Here is a 13,855-nt window from a genome sequence, read left to right as displayed (position 1 = left end):
TCCTTATTTAAACCATCACAGTCTCACAGCTCACTGCCAGTTTGTTGTCTTGTACACATTCCAGTGCCTTTTGTCAGTTCTGATTTTTGCTTCATCATGTATCGTACCTCTGCTCTGTTTTCCTCGACCATGCCTTTTGCCTCGTCCCGGATGTCTGTGTTTGCTCGTGCCTCTGACCCCTGCTCAACCATGACTGCGTTTTTGCCTGATCCTGATTGTACCTCTGCTCCGCTGCTTGATCACATGTGTACTGAACCAGAGCCTGGAATAAAGACCATGTTTTCTCCTACACCTATACCTAGTCTGGGAGTTTGCATTGCGGGTCCAACCACCATGGTAGACAGGCTCCCGCCTATTCTGACATTTATTTTCTGACACTTATCTGGGTCCGATGTTGCGAACAGTTCGCCCCTAAAAATTGGTTCACCTTTTGCATCTGCATATGCATCATTTCGGACTACAGCAGCACGTCTGAGACGGAGTCTCTTAACCCAAAGCAATCAAATGGATTAATGGGATTAGGTAAAACCTCTTAAATCGTTCTAAAGTCAGTTTTAAGCAGAGACAAGGCAAAATTCCACGACACTTTAAAATGTCCACCGTGCAGTGAACGCATCAGCTAGCAGCTCGTTTACCCACGGTGCTCTGATCACTTCAGCCACCTTTTATGATGAAATAATGCTGAATTTATGTGGAAATGACTGTTGTGCTAAAGCTTCAGATATCTGTCACTGAGATAGAAGATGTTTAGTGTGCAGTTTGAAGCAGAAATGAGGTGTTTATCCATGAACTGCGTCATCATCGATTTTTAGGGGGACCGTTCGGTCTGCAACACCAGGTTGCCATGTCAGCAGCAGATCAAGCAGCACATCCCATACTACCCTATCCTCGGCCAAGTCCTGTAACTCTTCCCGGGGATCCCGAGTTGGTCTCCAACCAGGTGAGAAATATAATCCCTCCAGCATGTCCTGGGTTTTCCCTAGAGACTCCTCCCACTTGTTTGTGCCTGGAAGACCTCCCTATGGAGGTGACCAGGGGCATCCTAACCAGATGCCCAAACCACCTCAGCTGGCTCATTTCAATGCAAAGAAGCAGTGACTCAAATCACAGTCCCTCCCAGATAGTTTGGTTTGTCACCCTGTCCAGGACTGCAAGCCCAGATACCCGACGGAGGAATCTGACTTCCACCGCTTGTATACGGGACCTTATTTTTTGGTCATGATCTAAAGTTCACGACCACAGATGAGGACAGGAGCATAAATGCACTGGTAAATTAAGAGTTTTGCTTTCTGGGTCAGTTCCTTCTTCATCACGACAGTCTGGTACAACGTCTGTAAAGCATCAGACCCCGCCCCAATCCATCTATCAATCTTATGTTCCAACTTTCCCCAGTAGTGAACAAGAACTCTCCCCTGACCCAAAGTCCACCCTTTTCCGACAGAGGACCATGGTCTCAGATTTGATAGTGCTGATTGTCATCCCAGTCGGTGTGACTCTCATTCTCAAACCTGTTAAGTATGCATCAGAGGTTACAGCCCAGTGAAACCAACAGACCAGAAGCCATTATTTCCAAAAAGCAGATATGCAACTCTGAGGTCACCCAGCTGGACATCCTCAGGTCTCTTAGCACACTTTGAAATCCCATCCATGAACATCACAAACAGGAGTGGTGATGAGGGGAAGCTCTGACGGAGTTCAGCACCCACTAAGAACAGGTCTGATTTAATGCTGCGAATGCAAACACAGCTCCTACTTTGGTCATATAAAGACAGGAGTATCACATACTCCCACAGCGACACACAACAGGACACCTCAAGAGACCTGGTCATATGCCTTTTCCAAGTCCACAAAACATGTTAGACTGGTTTGTTAAACTCCCAAGACCTTTCTACTATCCACGTGACTGCAAGAAAGAATATACACATGCATATACTAGAGCCCTTGGGGAAAGTCTCTTGTACCTGCATTAATTCTATTGTATTGGTGGTAAATGTCCAGCAGGTAGAGATATTGCTCCATTTCAAGAACCATGGGACACAGTGATGACAAAGAAGGACAGATAGATAGATTTTGAGGTTATGCAACTCATATTGTGGTGCGAGTGTAACAGTTAAATAGTTCAGGTAAAATCCTGCTAAATGGACAAACTACGCCATCTACTGTTGGAACGTGGTAACTGCATCGGGTAATAAAGGCAAAGGATTATGGGTAATCCTCAGTGCAACGGAGGATTCACCATGAGGTAACATGTCTCTGATTGCCTGTGGATAAATTAATCTTAATTGCAAACGTTGCTGGAGCTAAGATGGTTTTCTTTGGTTGAATCTTGTTTATTTGACAGTATTTTCACCATGTTTTAGTGAAGTCAAGAGATCGTTTTAGATATTTTATTGCCGGTTAGCATAGCTAGCTAACACCCACATGGTACCATCTTTCCAGACGGAGAATGAGCTGTTATCCAATGACTGAATTAAGTGCCTTTGTTCACCAATGCAGGTATGTTAGTGTGTAGTCCATGAGTGGGAAATTTATCAAGTGATTTGTTAAATATTTTTGTACTGTTTTATATACTAATTTGCTCTCTATGAAAAATGTTTTAAAAAAGCTAACAGTCAAAGTCCTGAAGTGAAAACTATATTTTTATTTTAATTGGTTGCTTTATATAAAGTAAATTTATGAGATTGTATTTTATTTTCATTTTTAACTCCATGAATGCTAAATCCACTATGCGATCACAATGCCAATGTATTTTACAGAATATTAATTATGGGTAATCCTCAGTGCAACGGAGGATTTACCATGAAACGGAGAAGTGCCTTTGTTCACCAATGCAGGGATGGTGAGAAATAAACTGGCTGTTACCAACACTCTGACCAGCTCAGAGAGTTTCAGTCAAAGCAGGGGACATTTCGCAGAGGTTACACGAGCTATATACTGAAATATGGCACCTAAATAGAACACAATTTTCCTATTGACTATCGTTTATGAACTGTTTTAAGGTTTTTATCATTTTATCATTTTTAATGCTTTTATGATGTCTTAAATTTTTCGAACCATTTTCACAATACTATATATATATATATATATATATATATATATATATATATATATATATATATACATACGAGGTCTGTCAATAAAGTATAGCTCCTTTTTATTTTTTTTCAAAAACTATATGGATTTCATTCCTATGTTTTTACGTCAGACATGCTTGAACCCTCGTGCGCATGCGTGAGTTTTTCCATGCCTGTCGGTGACGTCATTCGCCTGTGAGCACTCCTTGTGGGAGGAGTCGTCCAGCCCCTCGTCGGAATTCCTTTGTCTGAGAAGTTGCTGAGAGACTGGCGCTTTGTTTGATCATAATCTTTTCTAAACCTGTGAGACACATCGAAGTGGACACGGTTCGAAAAATTAAGCTGGTTTTCAGTGAAAATTTTAACGGCTGATGAGAGATTTTGAGGGGATACTGTCGCTTTAAGGACTTCCCACGGTGCGAGACGTCGCGCAGCGCTCTCAGGCGCCGTCGTCAGCCTGTTTCAAGCTGAAAACCTCCACATTTCAGGCTCTATTGATCCAGGACGTCGTGAGAGAACAGAGAAGTTTCAGAAGAAGTCGGTTTCAGCATTTTAGCCGGATATTCCACTGCTAAAGGAGATTTTTTTTAAATGCAAGACGTGCGGGCGGATTGCAGCGTCGGCTCGCAGCCGCCGCGATGTTCCGCCACAGGAAAAACACCTCCGTTGGAAGCCTTAAGGACAAGTTGGAACATGTCCAGCTGTTAAACAATTTCTCATATACTCACTCCACTGAAAGCCATCAAAAGCCGCCTGGATTTTACAAATGGTTATCAACACGGAGGTGTTTTTCCTGTGCCGCCGCACGTCTTTCATTAAAAAATCTCCTTTAACAGAGGAATATCCGGATAAAATGCTGAAACCGACTTCTTCTGAAACTTCTCTGTTCTCTCACGACGTCCTGGATTAATAGAGCCTGAAATGTGGAGGTTTTCAGCTTGAAACAGGCTGACGACGGCGCCTGAGAGCGCTGCGCGACGTCTCGCACCGTGGGAAGTCCTTAAAGCGACAGTATCACCTCAAAATCTCTCATCAGCCATTAAAATTTTCACTGAAAACCAGCTTAATTTTTTGAACCGTGTCCACTTCGATGTGTCTCACAGGTTTAGAAAAAGTTTTGATCAAACAAAGCGCCAGTCTCTCAGCAACTTCTCAGACAAAGAAATTCAGACGAGGGGCTAGACGACTCCTCCCACAAGGAGTGCTCACAGGCGAATGACGTCACCGTCACGCATGCGCACGAGGGTTCAAGCATGTCTGACGTAAAAACATATGAATGAAATCCATATAGTTTTTGAAAAAAAATAAAAAAGACCTATACTTTATTGACAGCCCTCGTATATATATATATATATATATATATATATATATATATATATATATATATATATATATATATATATATATATATATATATATATATATATATACACACACACACATATACATACATACATACACTCAACAAAAATATAAATGCAACACTTTTGGTTTTGCTCCCATTTTGTATGAGATGAACTCAAAGATCTAAAACTTTTTCCACATACACAATATCACCATTTCCCTCAAATATTGTTCACAAACCAGTCTAAATCTGTGATAGTGAGCACTTCTCCTTTGCTGAGATAATCCATCCCACCTCACAGGTGTGCCATATCAAGATGCTGATTAGACACCATGGTTAGTGCACAGGTGTGCCTTAGACTGCCCACAATAAAAGGCCACTCTGAAAGGTGCAGTTTTATCACACAGCACAATGCCACAGATGTTGCAAGATTTGAGGGAGCGTGCAATTGGCATGCTGACAGCAGGAATGTCAACCAGAGCTGTTGCTCGTGTATTGAATGTTCATTTCTCTACCATAAGCCGTCTCCAAAGGTGTTTCAGAGAATTTGGCAGTACATCCAACCAGCCTCACAACCGCAGACCACGTGTAACCACACCAGCCCAGGACCTCCACATCCAGCATGTTCACCTCCAAGATCATCTGAGACCAGCCACTCGGACAGCTGCTGAAACAATCGGTTTGCATAACCAAAGAATTCTGCACAAACTGTCAGAAACCATCTCAGGGAAGCTCATCTGCATGCTCGTCGTCCTCATCGGGGTCTCGACCTGACTCCAGTTCGTCGTCGTAACCGACTTGAGTGGGCAAATGCTCACATTCGCTGGCGTTTGGCACGTTGGAGAGATGTTCTCTTCATGGATGAATCCCGGTTCACACTGTCCAGGGTAGATGGCAGACAGCGTGTGTTGCGTTGTATGGGTGAGCGGTTTTCTGATGTCAATGTTGTGGATCAAGTGGCCCATGGTGGCAGTGGGGTTATGGTATGGACAGGCATCTGTTATGGACGAAGAACACAGGTGCATTTTATTGATGGCATTTTGAATGCACAGAGATACCGTGACGAGATCCTGAGGCCCACTGTTGTGCCATACATCTAAGAACATCACCTCATGTTGTAGCAGGATAATGCACGGCCCCATGTTGCAAGGATCTGTACACAATTCTTGGAAGTTGAAAATGTCCCAGTTCTTGCATGGCCGGCATACTCACCGGACATGTCACCCATTGAGCATGTTTGGGATGCTCTGGACCGGCGTATACGACAGCGTGTACCAGTTCCTGCCAATATCCAGCAACTTCGCACAGCCATTGAAGAGGAGTGGACCAACATTCCACAGGCCACAATTGACAACCTGATCAACTCTATGCAAAGGAGATGTGTTGCACTGCATGAGGCAAATGGTGGTCACACCAGATACTGACTGGTATCCCCCCAATAAAACAAAACTGCACCTTTCAGAGTGGCCTTTTATTGTGGACAGTCTAAGGCACACCTGTGCACTAATCATGGTGTCTAATCAGCATCTTGATATGGCACACCTGTGAGGGGGATGGATTATCTCAGCAAAGGAGAAGTGCTCACTATCACAGATTTAGACTGGTTTGTGAACAATATTTGAGGGAAATGGTGATATTGTGTATGTGGAAAAAGTTTTAGATCTTTGAGTTCATCTCATACAAAATGGGAGCAAAACCAAAAGTGTTGTATTTATATTTTTGTTGAGTGTATTTTTGTTTATATATTAATAATAATGATTATTATATACAATATATACTCATTATATATAATTTTAGAGAAAGACAAAAAGAACCTGAATAGAAACACAACAGAATATATAAAGCAACTAACAATGAACATAAATAAATAAATACATACAGAAATAAATGTTTCCTGTGAACTGCTCAACATACCTGTGTGAGCAGGTATTTTTGCACATGAAAAGTGTGCTCAGCCCCATCCGCAGCCGTTTGATAACGGACCATTCTGAGGCATGTTTACAATTAAAAGTGACAAACTACGAACCCCAGATAAAAAAGCTCAGCCAAGAAAAGCAAGGACAGGGATCACACTGACTGGTAGACAAGATATATTAACTGAGACATAGCCTATGATTCATTTTAGTCTCAGCCCACACTGATTAGTTAAATACGTTGCTGTTTGCTTTGAATTTGTTGAACGTATTCCTGTAGTTTGTGTCATTTTTACCATTATTGTTGATAGTGGCACACTCATCGACCCTAAAATTTGAAATTGGCACTCAATGTCTCAAAGGTTGCCGAACCCTGCCCTAAAGGAACCATAAAATGAAGAGGCACAAATAAAAACAGAGTATAATAATTTGCAAATCCTCTTCAACCTATATCCAATTGAATACACCACAAAGACAAGATATTTAATGTTCAAACTGACAGACTTTTTTTGTTTTTATGCAAATATTTACTCATTTGAAATGGATGCCTGCAACACATTTCAAAAAGCTGGGAAAGGGCCACAAAAGACTGGGAAAGTTGATGAATGCTCAAAGAACACCTGTTTGGAGCATTCCATAGGTCAACAGGTTAATTGGAAACAGGTGAGTGTCATGATTAGGTATAAAAGAGCAACCCCAAAAAAGCTCAGCCGTTCAACAAGCAAAGATGGGGCAAGAATCACCACTTTGTGAACAACTGCGTGAAAAAAAATAGTCCAGCAGTTTAAGAACAACGTTTCTCGATGTTCACTTGGAAGGAATTTAGGGATTCCATCATCTACAGTCCATAATATAATCAGAAGATTCAGAGAATCGGGAGAACTTTCTACACGTAAGCGGCAAGGCCCAAAACCAACACTGAATACCCATAATCTTTGATCCCTCAGGCGGCACTGCATTAAAAACTGACATCATTGTGTAAAGGATCTTACCGCGTTGACTCAGGAACTCTTCAGAAAACCATTGTCAATTAACAGTTTGTCGCTACATCTACAAGTGCAAGTTAAAACTCTACCATGAAAAGCGAAAGCCATACATCAACAACATCCAGAAACGCCGGCGCCTTCTCTGGGCCGAGCTCATTTGAAATGGACAGACGCAAAGTGGAAAAGTGTGCTGTGGTCTGATGAGTCCACATTTCAAATTGTTTTTGGAAATCATGGATGTCGTGTCCTCCGGACTTTAAAATATTTCCAAATCACTGATTTCTCTCTTCCACCTTCCTGTCCATTCACCCCAAGGTTTATTACCGTAAATAACACAACTATAATTACATGAGGCAGTCTCCAAACCAGCACCAGATGCTACTATTGCCATTGTGCATCCCAAATTACGGTTTAAGGTGATTATGGTTGTGTGGTAATTGACACTTTACCACAATATCGTGATCCATCTGGAACTATACAGGCCCTGCACTGACTGCTATACTTTTAGCTGTAGTCTCCTCATTAGAGATGAACAATATCTGGCTTCTCTTCACTGGGAAACATGTTGCTTCAGGCATTCAGACCAGCTATTGGTTTTTGTCCATCATTTATTGTGAATCTTTATCCAGTCAAGATGCAGCTGTACAGGATCACCCTGCGCTGTGATGCAACACTCATATTAAAACTAACTGTGACACCACAAAGCTGTGCCAAAGTTCCCATGAGTGATTTATTGGACTGACCAAAGACAATGTTGTTTTTGTTTTGTTTTTTGTTTTTTTGTTTTTTACACCAAAATATCTTCCTCAAGAGTTGAATATTTATGACCACTCTGAATCTGTCCTTTTCCCATCATGCATTGTGCATCTCAAATCTGCCTGAGCACTGCTGAGCTTACTAATGACACAGCTCTCACGGGATTTCTTCCACATAATCAGTGATTTTTGAGACTCAGTGAAGTTTTTGTCCCATAACTTTAACAACAATAACAGCCGATCTGTGATACATCAGATCGGGAACTATACGAAGAGGCTTACATGTGTCCATCACGGGCTCTTTTACAGTATTGTCTGTTAAATTATTAGTTGATTATCAAAGCAACTGAAAATAACTATTTAAACTGACAAAAATCAAAGAATTTTGCATGCCACTGGAAAACAGTAAGATTACCTGTCACCTTCAGCAGTAAACTTGTTCAACAACTTCATCATCAATTAGGTTAAGCTGAAGTTGTAATGGCTCAATGTGGTGTGGCACAAAAGGTCATAGAACACATGATGTAGACTCACAGACAGAGGAGTAGTGGCAATAAAAGTCTATCAAAAAACAGGCAATGGTATGGTACACAGTAATGCCACGGGGCGGCAGTAGCAGGTAGACGAGAGGCAGATTTGTGGTTCAAAAACCAAGATCGGCGAAAACAAGAGAGGTCAAAAAAATGAGGCAACCAAGACTGTGACAAGGGTGCAAGGATGTGAAAAGACTTCAAACTGGCAGGGGACAGACAGGCAGTGACAGCTTAAATACAGAGGGAGTAATCAGGGCCAGATGAGAAGCAGGTGCAGGGAAGGTTCAGGAAGAGGCGTGGCCTGACAAGACAGGAACAACAGGTGGGCATGACAGACAAAACAACTAAGTGCAAGTGACACCACCCACAAGCAACAGAGATAAAAAGAACAGAAAACCATAGACTAAATTGCTCATGTGACAGGAACCAGAAAATAAAAAGCAGAGACTAAGAACAGAACTAAGAACAGAACTCACCACATGGCTAAAGCATAAAGGGAATTACAACCACAACTAACATGAAAGGCAGAATGCAAATGCAATAAGAAAATAAAAAGCAAAGACTAAGTAGAACTCACAATGGCAAAGATATGATTAACAGATATACAACAAATGAGAAATACAAAACAACAAGTGATTCAACTCATGATTAAACAATGAAAAGAAACAGAATGGGGAAAAAAAAACTAGAAAGGAACTCATGATGGCTAAAGAATAAAAGGTGATACTTGACTACTGGCTAACTAGAAAATAAATAATGAACTGAAAACAAAACCAGAGACTTATGGAATACAGATAATGCAAAAAATCATTACACAACAGAGAATAAATGATAAACAGAGAAAGCAATCAAAAACAAAAGGAACATAACCAGATGAGAAAACACTGAAGATGAAAGATAAACAGAGACTACAAACAGACATTCAAAAACAGAAGTAGGGTAAGGCAATAGAACCATGACCAGGACACTGAATGGGCCGAATCTTGACAGAAGTGTGTAGGAGCTGGGGTGTTAATTAAGCAAAATATAATTTACCATTCATAACTATCTGTTGATTACTGCATAGTTACTTACAACAACAAATCAGTACGTGTTCATAAGAGTGCTAGGTTGAAAAGATTGATTCGCCAGTTTTAAATCACTTCTCATTTTAATTCCCACAGATCGATCAATAATCCAAAGATCGGTATATTATATATACACTCAACAAAAATATAACTCAACACTTTTGGTTTTGCTCCCATTTTGTATGAGATGAACTCAAAGATCTAAAACTTTTTCCACATACGCAATATCACCATTTCCCTCAAATATTGTTCACAAACCAGTCTAAATCTGTGATAGTGAGCACTTCTCCTTTGCTGAGATAATCCATCCCACCTCACAGGTGTGCCATACCAAGATGCTGATTAGACACCATGATTAGTGCACAGGTGTGCCTTAGACTGTCCACAATAAAAGGCCACTCTGAAAGGTGCGGTTTTGTTTTATTGGGGGGGATACCAGTCAGTATCTGGTGTGACCACCATTTGCCTCATGCAGTGCAACACATCTCCTTCGCATAGAGTTGATCAGGTTGTCAATTGTGGCCTGTGGAATGTTAGTCCACTCCTCTTCAATGGCTGTGCAAAGTTGCTGGATAGTGGCAGGAACTGGTACACGCTGTCATATACGCCGGTCCAGAGCATCCCAAACATGCTCAATGGGTGACATGTCCGGTGAGTATGCCGGCCATGCAAGAACTGGGACATTTTCAGTTTCCAAGAATTGTGTACAGATCCTTGCAACATGGGGCCATGCATTATCCTGCTGCAACATGAGGTGATGTTCTTGGATGTATGGCACAACAATGGGCCTCAGGATCTTGTCACGGTATCTCTGTGCATTCAAAATGCCATCAATAAAATGCACCTGTGTTCTTCATCCATAACAGACGCCTGCCCATACCATAACCCCATCGCCACCATGGACCACTCGATCCACAACACTGACACCAGAAAACCACTCACCCACACGACACCACACACGCTGTCTGCCATCTGCCCTGAACAGTGTGAACCGGGATTCATCCGTGAAGAGAACACCTCTCCAACGTGCCAAACGCCGGCGAATGTGAGCATTTGCCCACTCAAGTCAGTTACGACGACGAACTGGAGTCAGGTCGAGACCCCGATGAGGATGACGAGCATGCAGATGAGCTTCCCTGAGATGGTTTCTGACAGTTTGTGCAGAAATTCTTTGGTTATGCAAACCGATTGTTTCAGCAGCTGTCCGAGTGGCTGGTCTCAGACGATCTTGGAGGTGAACATGCTGAATGTGGAGGTCCTGGGCTGGTGTGGTTACACGTGGTCTGCGGTTGTGAGGCTGGTTGGATGTACTGCCAAATTGTCTGAAACGCCTTTGGAGACGGCTTATGGTAGAGAAATGAACATTCAATACACGAGCAACAGCTCTGGTTGACATTCCTGCTGTCAGCATGCCAGTTGCACGCTCCCTCAAATCTTGCAACATCTGTGGCATTGTGCTGTGTGATAAACTGCACCTTTCAGAGTGGCCTTTATTGTGGGCAGTCTAAGGCACACCTGTGCACTAATCATGGTGTCTAATCAGCATCTTGGTATGGCACACCTGTGAGGTGGGATGGATTATCTCAGCAAAGGAGAAGTGCTCACTATCACAGATTTAGACTGGTTTTGTGAACAATATTTGAGTGGAAATGGTGGATATTGCGTATGTGGAAAAAGTTTTAGATCTTTGAGTTCATCTCATACAAAATGGGAGCAAAACCAAAGTGTTGAGTGTATATCTATATATATACTATAATATATAATATATATATATATATATATATATATATATATATACACACACACACACACACTGTATATCATGTTCTTGCGAGCTGCCTGAAAAAAAAATTACACTGCAGTTGGGCCATTACGCTGTAGTGTGGGTAATAGGAAAATGATCATTTCTCTACATTGATTGTGGAAACCGTTGCTTCTAAATCAGAAGCAGCAGGTCCGCAAAGATGTCAGTTGTGACTCCTGGAACTCTTGTATGTTGTTGCAGGCAAGAAAAGAGAATTATCTACTGTTTCACACAGTAGTTTGATTTTTTTTTTTTCCCATTCCTCATAATGTGCCTTTTCCGTGGGGCAGCGCATGAAGGTTCTCTGGTGTGGACTGTGGGAAAACATTTTCCCCAGTGCTCACTGCGGCACTATGGGAAAAGGTCTCCTGCAGGAGAAAAATGTCCTATAGCTGCATTCTCCTGCTGCAGGAGAAAAGTTATCCTGCAGGAGGACTTCTCCCCAGTGCAGGACAATAGCTGCTGAGAACTTTTCCCATTGTGGAGCAGCGATCACTGCAGGCGGGAATATTGTTGGCGGGGGGGGCATACAATACAAACTTTTAAGTATAACCCTCTTTAAGCACTATTGCCTGCATTTTGAGGGCCAAATTTTGTGACGTAAAGCCATAGTTTTTTTTTTTAATCTTTGTTACAGTCTTACTTTAAACTCAAAAGAAACTAGGCATCAGACCAAAACACAGAAGAGTGTAGAAATCTGGTTTAGGAGCAATGAACTTTGTGAAGAGACCTCTGGCACCCTCTTTTGGCTGCCCTGGATCTGTACTTGTCTATCATTCTGGTAGGGGAATTGGTCCTTGTCATTTTCACCAGTAGCAATCATTACTAACTACCAATACTTCATTAATTTGGTGTTAAATGTCAATATAATACTAGTATTAATATGTTGCATAAATAGACAATCAGGTAACAGCTCAAAAAAAAAAACGGTTTTAATAACACTAACCCAAATTGATATTGGATCGAATTGGATCAAAATAATCTTAAGATAATGAATCTTAAGAATCAGAATTAAATCTATTCTTGAAACTTGAATCGATACCCAGCCCTAGTTCATAAGCTTAAAATCAGCCCTTCCATATATAAATGCGGGAGCAGCACCCTTATTGGCCGCTATGTTGATATAGTTACATACTTACTCCGCTGTTTTAATTTTCCTGCGTGGCCATAAGATTGAAGGAAAAAGATGATCCATCAGTTTTTGATGCCCTATACTGCCTGCTGGTTGCAAAGGCAAGCTAACACCTTTGAACCCCAGTTTTCGTAAAAAATATACATTTACAATACATATTGCGTTATGGAAATAGAAGGCAAGGGAGCATGAATCCCCATCACCAAAAAAACAAAAACATAAAAGGAAACAAAACAGTGACTGACGATGGCACATGCAGTCTGCAACCTCACCACTAGATGCACTAAATCCTACACACTAGCTTTAAGGCCTTATACAGAAGCAACATAAACCCGAGGTCACAGTCAAGAGTGTCAGAGGCCAAAATCAGGACGCAGCAATGCCTGTGTTGTCCATACATAAAGAAACAATAGACAAATAAAGAAAGCAGGCCTTATCTTTTCATGTTTGACTCACACAACAATAAGCCTCAACACTTTAAAAGCACAATTATGCATTTACACAATTTGAATTGTCCCACACTGTAGTGTCAATACAAAAACACACCACATGGACGACACACGAGCAGTAGAAAGATACACACACTGCAGACATCTGTGCTTCCTTGTCTCCACAAACCAAGACAGATACATGTCTTATGGCCTCCCATCCCCCTGGTCCCTGCCTCCTCCCTGTGCCATCCGCCTCTCTCCTCCTCTGCTGCAGCATAAAACATATCTGACAGACACAGTGAGAAAAGAGAGTGATTCCTGCAGCGTTACCTTTCCGCCGAGAGGGTGGTGAGGAGGATGATTCAGCTGAGATTACAGCTCTTCAGCCTGGGCTAAAATCATCATATGACCCTCGACCACCATATGACAGATTAGTGTCTGGCAAAGAGCTCTGGGAAATGTAGTCAGTAGACTGATCTTTTGGATCCTGGTAAAAAGGAAAAATGAATTAGACGTGTAAATGATTTCGAGTGACTACCAGCTGTAAGTTATCTAAATTATCATCATTATTAGGACACATTCATATATTCCATTGGATATGAAAAAAAAATAATGAGAACAATGACTGATGGAAGAATTAATTAATTAATTTATTTATTTTGTAATTCCAAAAAAAGGAATAATGATAAGGACAGAATGCTGCAGTTGCTAGTTTCACTTAGGGGTGTGCAAAATAATCGTCATGACAATGCATCGCGATACTAATTTTCGCGATCTACTGCATCGATTCTTGACGCCAAGTATCGATTATTAAT

General features: G+C 41.5%; 1 protein-coding gene across 1 annotated transcript in view; it reads right to left on the bottom strand.

Annotated features, from left to right (window-relative positions):
• The window catches only part of tsnare1 (T-SNARE Domain Containing 1), a 426,977-nt gene extending 413,512 nt beyond the window's left edge, over positions 1-13,465 (bottom strand). Inside the window, exon 1 of the mRNA XM_034173593.1 lies at positions 13,371-13,465. The gene's annotated coding sequence lies outside the window, so the exon portion shown is untranslated. The remainder of the gene's footprint in view (positions 1-13,370) is intronic.
• Between the last annotated feature and the right edge of the window lie 390 nt (positions 13,466-13,855).

This window comes from Thalassophryne amazonica, chromosome 7 (genome assembly GCF_902500255.1).
Source record: "Thalassophryne amazonica chromosome 7, fThaAma1.1, whole genome shotgun sequence".
Lineage (NCBI taxonomy): Eukaryota > Metazoa > Chordata > Actinopteri > Batrachoidiformes > Batrachoididae > Thalassophryne > Thalassophryne amazonica.
This window is presented reverse-complemented; position numbering and strand designations above follow the sequence as displayed.